Raw genomic sequence first — 8,737 nt, forward strand, 5'->3', positions numbered from 1 at the left:
TTCTGCCATACAACAGTGCAAATCAGCCACAATTATACATATGTATACATAATTATACATATATACATTACATATACTATATGTAAAATTGTATACATGAACCTCCTTCCCCTCCCCCCACCCCACCCCCTAGATCATCGCAAAGTATCTGGCTGGGCTCCCTGTGTTATAGAGCACAAAGCTTCCTCTTTGAGAAAATGTGGGATTTGGCAACTTTGCAGAGTTACCCACATAAAAGCTTACCTAGAAAACTGCACAGATGCATACAGGTGGTAACTGTGGTTTCCTAACTCACGACAGTGGATGAAAGCCCAAGAATCATTTATTGAATGGCATGACTCTAATGTCTTCTACTGTGCACATCCCAGAGGGCACAGTAATAGGTGTCAGAGTCTCGTTCCCGTGCATTGTGAACAGTGAGGGTCGATGTAGAAGTTTCAGGTATCATGTCCGCCTCAAACTTGCTCAACAGAATGCCTGCTTCCCTTTTGATGGTGTTGTTAGAGAAAATGTGTAGCAGGTGCTGTATGGCTTAACCAGGTCTTTCTTGACACCAATATACAGATGTAGTAAAAATTGTTACATTCCAGGCGGGCTGTTAGACAGCTTTTTGGTACTGGAAATTTGAGGTTGCTCTAGATGACCTGTACAATACACACACGCTGGTGGGGTGGGGGTGGGGCAGAAAGAGGAGAGTAAATAAACCAGAAAGTTGGAGTTTTTAAAGGGACAAAATTTAGAGAATATTAGTTAAAGGAAATTGGGGGAAAAGAGCAACTTACAAGCCCTGAGGACAATCAGAGTTAACATCTGGAACGGTGACAGCATGTCTGCATTAACAGTGTTGTCCTCCAGGACAGTCTGCGAGCATTGCTGAAAATGGTTTAACACCATTAGGGCTTGGTTGAGTCCATCAGGTCAAACTTCCCACTGGTGCAGGCGAACATGACTCTTGCTTCATTGTGAAGGCGTGTCTTCACCACACATTAGCATATCCTCTCCATTTGAAGACAGTAGTTCAAGGACTTCCAGCTTAGTATAGACCACACGGATGGCCACCTTAGAACTCGGATAGGACTCATTTTTGCAAACTTGATTCATGAATCTGCCGTTAGTTCCAAGACATTATGCTAAGTTCTTTGGGTGTAATAAAGACGCAACAGAAACAGAGCAGGACGCTATGGTCCTTGTTACCCCAAGTCCTCTGCTTGCCTTTGGCCTGGAAAAACCTTAGCAAAAGAAGAAATTTAATTATAGAAATAAAATGCAGACACAAAGAAAAAGAAAGAAGACCAAATAATAATAGCTTGGTCATTAAGCATAGTCAAGCACATTTAGTTCCTTCTCAAGGGCTATAGGTAATATTCTGAGCCCTATCCTGTGAGCTTTTATAGAGACTGAAATCCCCAACAGCTGGAGAAGTTAACCACCTGATGACCAGACTATAACTGAACTGACCCTGTAGCTGAAGCTTAACTGTACCTAAAACAATCAAGAAGACGCTGGCCAGATCACTGATGACCGATTGTAAGATGACAGAGCTGACTGTGCTGTTTCGTCATGTAGCCTCCCCCCTCTGTCTATGAAAGCTCTTGCTCCCTGATTGTCAGGTGGGGTTGGCCTTTGGACAGGCATCCTCCCTTCCCACTCCTCCGACATCCTTTGGATGTTTTGTCAGCATCCAAAACAAAACAAAATTTTCTCTCCACCAACCTTGTTTCTTTATTAGTTTGAAGCAGCGGGACTCCACTTTTGGTTACACAATGACTGAACATCTGACTATGGAGAGCTGTCTAATGGGGAGATGGGGTGACTTAATGCTATGATCTTAATATTCATTCTCTCTTTTCTCCCACTGCCTTTCACAGAAGAAATTCTCCATAACTCCATTGTGTTGTCAAGTCAGAGTTGGTGGGGAAAAAAGGAGGATAATCCGGCCTGGGTTCTGCATCGTTGGGCTCATCAAGAACTTCTGTAACCATCTTCGGTTCATCGGTATGCTTACATCTGCTCAGTTACCCATATACCTGCACCATATGGTGCTTACTGACCATTTCGGGATCTTAAGACTCCATTCCAGTTTGTTTCCTTCCATTTAAATTTCAGGTTTGTGTCTTCCCTCTTGGCTACCTGAACAATATATCTCTATCAAATCCCAGTATCTCTTCTCTGAAACACAAATTCCCCTCTCTGGATTCCTGAGCTTCCTTTCAGTCTTTTGCTTTCTCTAACCCAAGGCATTTCATCTGTTTAGTGTGTTTTTAAGAAATTAAGGGTTTAGTCTCTGGAGTCTTTGAAGATTTCATTTTAAAGTGACAGGCTCTGATAGGTTCAGAGGAAAAGAGGTGAAGCTGCTGGATCATACTGAATCCACATGGCTGTCAGCCTTCCCAACTTCTTTGTCAAAGTGAATGACCCAGTAATGGGGCTTTGCTTGGGGCTTGGCTCTCTGGACAGACAGCAGTGTAATCCCATAAATGGTGAGCTGAGGGAAAATGGTCCTTCTCAGGATGGAAGCACAAAAAGGGGATGTTTGGAGAGTCTGACATGAGACCCTGTGATTCTGTGAGGCTGTATTGCTTTGGAAAACATAGAATGACTGCTGGAGTCCAAAAACTGTCACTTGAAGGACATGTGTCCTTGGGCAAGTCATTGTAAATGAGAATAGCGATGCTTACTCTGGATACATTATTCATCCTGTGCCAGGGACTATGACAGACTGTGTTTAAATAAATACTATCTAAGTCGGTCTTAAGTAACATTTAATTCTTGTACCATTTTAATCCTTGTAATAATACTTCAAATTGGTTATATTCAATCACATTTGATGATGAAAGAGTCAGAATGTTTAAGAGTTTTGTCTTCTCAGGGTCATTTAAGAAGAAGGTAATGAAGCCTGGATTCAAACCCAAGTCTAACAAATTACAAAGCCTATGCCACCATCTACTCAATAAATAAATAAGTATATGTGATTTCTTTTTAAATTATAATATGCAAGAGACCATGAGGAAAATCTCAGAAAGATTATAGAAATTTAAGAATAGCTTTCACACACCAGTGCACAATGAACTTAAGACATACTTGAGGAACCCACATTCATTAATGCGATGGACCTCAAAAAGTGAAAGAAATTTCTTCTAGCACTTTCATGTTAATACCCGATGGCCTTTTTAAAAGTCTAATTTTCTTAAGGTCATAGCAGAAATCACTGATCCATTAAATAACAAATACCCTTTTTGAATGTGAAACATTGTACATATTTATCCCTTCTTTGCAGGCATAAAGATGGTGTTATTTATGCCCAATATGCAGATGAAACAGAGGCATAGGGAGGTGAAGTAACTCACTTGAGGTTGCCTGGGGAATAAAAACACCAAGAATCTGAGCCAAGTCAACCAGTCTCCAGAGCCTGCGCCCGAAGCAACCTGCTTGGCAGGTTGTGATTCAGGAATTAATTTCTCTCCTCACTGGACTGTTTCATGTTAATGCAAATTGTGATGTTGCTGTACATCTGATTTGCTTTCAATTCATGCTTTCTGCTTACAAAGGTCAGTATTTGGATGGATTCACTTATACTAACTTCTAGCGCCCCCTCCTGGCCATGAGAGATTTGTCACACAAGTTGGATTCTGCCTTGTTACCCTAGAAAGTGATTAACAGCAAAAGATTCAGTCTCTGAATGAAAAGGCCCTGGAAAGCAGGGCAGGACACTTGTTTTTCCAATTGTATTCCCCATGTGCTTGCAAGTGACTCCCCCTTGAAAGCTTCCCATTTCTCCAGCCTCGAAATGAGGGGAGAGGGTGATGTTTTTGGTCTCTTCTGGTTCCAGTGATTTGTGATTCTGAACTGAATTAACACTCTGGATATTGAAATAACAGCTCAGGCAGGATGAAAAATAGTGCAGCTTATCACTTTGGTTTTGATCCCATAATAATGCACATTGCTTGCTTCCTCTTGACTTAATACGGCTCTAGAAAACTATTCTGAGTAGGTTCCTTCACAAAAAGCCATTAAGTTGTAAGTGTGATGTGAGGGTATGTATAGCCACTGACTTTGTTACCCAGCCTGACTTTGACCCTAGGCACTTCCTCCAGCAAACTCATTCTAGGCCAGTGCAAAGGAAATGCTCAAACATAGCACCTAGAGAACGTGCAAACATTGACGCTTGGAGAGAGTCCTTGTGCCCACATGCATGCACACATGTACACACACAGGTACGTGTGCACAACTACAGTATATGCAGAAAGCTGAATCGTGCTGATTTTCTTAGGTACTTGGTTCTGGCTCTGTCAGGAAACTAAAAGTGAAGACTTTTAGTAAATCTAAATATGCATAAAAAATAGAATTCTGTTGGGGATATTCAGATTTTTTTTTTTTTTGCCATCTGTACCACTCACATCCTTCAACTTTATTTTTAATTTTAATGTGTTTTTTGGAAGGAAAGTTATGACCAACCTAGACAGCACATTTAAAAACAGAGACATTACTTTGCCAACAAAGGTCCATCTAGCCAAGGCTATGGTTTTTCCAGTGGTCATGTATGGATGTGAGAGTTGCACTGCAGAAAGCTGAGCGCCGAAGAATTGATGCTTTTGAACTGTGGTGTTGGAGAAGACTCTTGAGAGTCCCTTGGACTGCAAGGAGATCCAACCAGTCCATCCTAAAGGAGATCAGTCCTGAGTTTTCATTGGAAGGACTGATGTTGAAGCTGAAACTCCAATACTTTGGTCACTTAAAGCAAAGAGCTGACTCATTTGAAAAGACCCTGAAGCTGGGAAAGATTGAGGGCAGGAGCAGAAGGGGATGACAAAGGATGAGATGGTTGGATGGCATCACTGACTCAAATGGACATGAGTTTGGGTAAACTCCGGGAGTTGGTGATGGACAGAGAGGCATGGCGTGCTGCAGTCCATGGGGTCACAAAGAGCCAGACACGACTGAGCAACTGAACTGAACTGAATATTTTCTGGTTTTTAAAAACCAGAAAGATTATCAACAACAAACTTTTATGCCTGTCTCTGAGAGACATAGTAGTTAACTATGGTTTGGAAAATAGCTTGGCTAGAAACTATCTTCTCATACTTTTTCTCACTTTCAAACCCCTGAGCCCCCCGAGGCTTGTTTCGGTGCCTGACTCCAGTGTTTGTTTCTAAACGCAGGAGTGTCCTGCTTCCGGGTTTGCTTTCATCACCAGGTAGGAGAGCATTGCCTTGAAGGGGACGTCAACTTCATGACCAGCACACAATGCCAGGGCCAGCTAGATGTTAATTAGCAGCCAGTGAACACAAATTTTCTCTGGAGAAGGAAAAAAGTCACATTTTCCTCAACCAATAGAGAAAATGAAAATTAAGCTCAAATATGAGGTTTGAAAATTGAAAATTTTAATTTTGAAAATTAAGCTCAAATATATGGTTTATCCTGGAATTAGCATTCTCTGAGTGCCTCCATAGTATGTATTTTCTGATTGCTTTTTTCTTATTTTTTAGCTTAGTTCTCATTTGTGTGTGTGTGTGTGATATTTCTCAGTGTGTCGCACATTAGCACCATTAATTTGTACTAGTCATGTTACTTAGTTTTACGTATTTGTTATTTATTTCATTCTTTTTCCTCCCCTTCTTCCCTTACTCGAGTTCCTCCATAGGATGCTCAATCTGTTTGATTTCCTTTGAGTTTATGTATCTGTGAAAACTAGAGTATCGTTTATGAAGAGTGTATTTTTGCACTGATATAAATGGCACAGCAACCTCACCTGCCTGTGTCTGTACTTTTGTCTGCTCGCCTGGCTTACTGTTCTTCACAGCTTTCAGCCACTGTGCTGTGTTCAGCCACCCCCCAGCGACTGGCGCGTCATCTGCTGCCCCCTCCTTGGGCACTCCCGGTTGTGCAGTGACTGACAGAGGCTCTCTTAAGCTAGTGTCAGTAATTCCACTGGTAACCCCAGGGTTGCTGGTCCCCGGAAATATCCTTGAAGAGAACATCCTCTGGATTTTGGGCACACAGACCTGGGAGGGAGACTGATGCTCCCTGCCCCCATCCCACCCCAGCACCCACTGGAAGAAGCAAGAAAAATTAGTAAAGTAACAAAGAAGAAATAGAGAGGTGGAAAAACAGGAAAATGAGTATCTTGGAACCTCACAGAGAGTTTGGAGAAGTTTGGCGGCATTATCAGATGTCACAGAAATTACCTAGCGGTCACTGGTGGAATTTTGGACAAGGACACTGAGACTGATGATATTTATTACCAGGGGAGGGTGTGAGGGCATAGACCATACCCAGGGGTGCATGGGTGCTACAGACCAGGCCTCCCTGCTCTGGTTTTTGTGGCATTAAACGGCGTCAGGAGGTGCCTCCCCAGGGCAAAGGGCAGACACACCCATGGGTACAGGGGAGGGGGAATACGTCCATGACCTGGACCCAACCTATACAAATAAGGCAACTTGAGTGTTGGACCTGAGACCCCAGGGGACTGGGAATTAGCTAGATTTTAAGAAAAGCTTGAAAGCTTCAAGGTACCTGGTCTACCTCTCAATTTGCATATAATTAAAGGGTGTGTCTCAATGACCTTTTCAAGGGTAATCTTAAAGCATTCTTAAATGATAACCAATGAGCCACTTACTATGGATGGCATCTTAAAGCAATCTTATGTGTGCTAAATCGCTTTAGCCCTGCCTGACTCTTCGTGACCACTTGATATTGACTGTAGCCTGCCAGGTTCCTCTGTCCATGGGATTTTCCATGCAAGAATACTGGAGTGGGTTGCCATTTCCTCCTCCAGGGGGTCTTCCTGACCCAGAGATCAAACCCAGCTCCTGTGTCTCCCACATTGCAGGAGGATTCTTTATTGGCTGAGCCATAGGGGAAGCCCAAAGCAATCGTAACCACGGAGCCACTTACTATTGGTATGGAATATTAAGCTTATTCTAGCACATTGTATTCAGGAATTATATATATATATAAAGTATCAAACCTGTGCTGCGTGCCTTGAGGAAGACTGGTCTGAACAACCAGGGTTCTTCTTGTCCTGACTCTGCGTGATGGGGGTCAAGAATGAATAGAACCACATGGCTCTGATTTCAGAGTCTGCAATGAGGTCACTGGTCATAGTCTTCTCCATGCAGCTACCAATATCTGGTGCCTTTTATTCGAGCCCTAAGGTGAGGCTACATCTTCCTGGGAAGACGGTAGTTACACCACCACCCAAGGAAACTGTGTGACCAGCTTATGTCCAAGGTCTAGCCCATGATGTTCATAAGGCCTTTAGTTAGGTTCCAAGCGAAAACCAGAAGGCAGCATGGGCTCCTCTGAATAGAGTAGTAGAGTCCTAGCAAGGCGAATCAGTCTGTTCCCCAGGCTTTGAGGTGTTCATGCAGTTTGTATGACATAAAGCACAGAATTTCAGTCATCTTTAAATTCACTGATTTCTTAAAATTTCTGCAGCTTCCCAAAGATTTTTTTTCAATGGATCACCAGAATGGGTCATGGGGCCATGCTTGGATTTTTCTAAATAGCCTGAGTTTTGGCTTTTTTTTAAAGGCTTTTTTATGTGGTAAAAAAGAGCTCAGAATTCTGAAACTGCATACTCTTTCTGTGGCAGCTTGTGGATGTGGGGTCCTGGCTTTGTCAGAAAGAACTGGCCAAGGTGGAGGCAATGTAACAGCATGGTGCATGGAGCCTTCCCCATCCCAGGGGCCCTAGTGATGCTAAAATATTTTTCAAAATCCAAATTGCCAAAGTGCTTAGCCTTGCAAACTATATACATCACTCAATGTATATGTGGTGTAAGCAGGAATTCCAGAAAGACATATGTTTAATAAGAACTACAAGCTTCCTTATCTGATTTTTTGAAGATTCTCTGCACTATCTGAAGGCCTGAATCCTACTGGGTCTGTAAGAGAAATCGTAAAAGATGAAGAGGCTAGGCCATTCGTGGCGATCCAGATTTGCTGGAAATGAGCCCCTGGAACAATTTCAGGTCAAGAATAGCTATTTCTTGGGAGTTCCCCAGTGGTCCAGTGATTAAGACCCCACCTTCCAATGCAAGGAATGTGGGTTCAACCCCTGGTCGGGGAACTAAGATCCCATGTGCAAGGTGCAACCAAAAGTTTTTTAAAAATAATAAGCAAAACTTATTTTAAAAATAACAGCTATTTTTCTATAAACACTTAAACATCCACTAAGTGTCCAAGTCGGTAATCCACCATGAGACACAAAATCGTGAACCACTAATACACACCAAATTTAAAAGTCAAATAACATGCATTCTTGATCAGCTTATATTGTGTACAATTACAGGGCAGAAAAGAATAAAAGGGTTTTCTTTTCAGAATTCTCTCCTATGTCTAGTGAGTTGACTTTTCTATATCATCTATTTTTGTAGGTACCTACAAGCATAAACATGTCTGAAAGAAAAGTGACCAGAAAATGAGGCTGGTGTGAGAAGAAATTGCTGAGTGTGGAGGTTGTCAGATTTCTGTGATACACACTCTTTGCAGCCACAGTCGGCACAGGGCCTCCATTGGCAGCTGTTATTTGTGCTGCAGTGATTGCCGGGCAGCAAGGACCTCCAAGTGGCCAGCAATGACTGGGATGAAGGAGTGAGCGGAAGGGAGACGGGCTGCAAAGCACAACCCAGAGGAAGGAGCACATTTCTGCACAAATAACAACTCAGTATCGACTGTTGTAAGTCATGCATCCAAATGAAACAAGCTTTCCAAAACAAATGACTCACCGGAAGGAA

General features: G+C 42.5%; 1 long non-coding RNA gene across 1 annotated transcript; it reads right to left on the reverse strand.

The window, feature by feature from the left end:
• Positions 360-1,211, reverse strand: LOC108635840. The gene is made up of 2 exons (XR_001917958.1): positions 783-1,211; positions 360-662 (listed from the first exon to the last, which is right to left on the reverse strand). It is a non-coding gene; the product is annotated as an uncharacterized LOC108635840 (long non-coding RNA).

The sequence above is a fragment of the Capra hircus genome, chromosome 4 (genome assembly GCF_001704415.2).
Source record: "Capra hircus breed San Clemente chromosome 4, ASM170441v1, whole genome shotgun sequence".
Lineage (NCBI taxonomy): Eukaryota > Metazoa > Chordata > Mammalia > Artiodactyla > Bovidae > Capra > Capra hircus.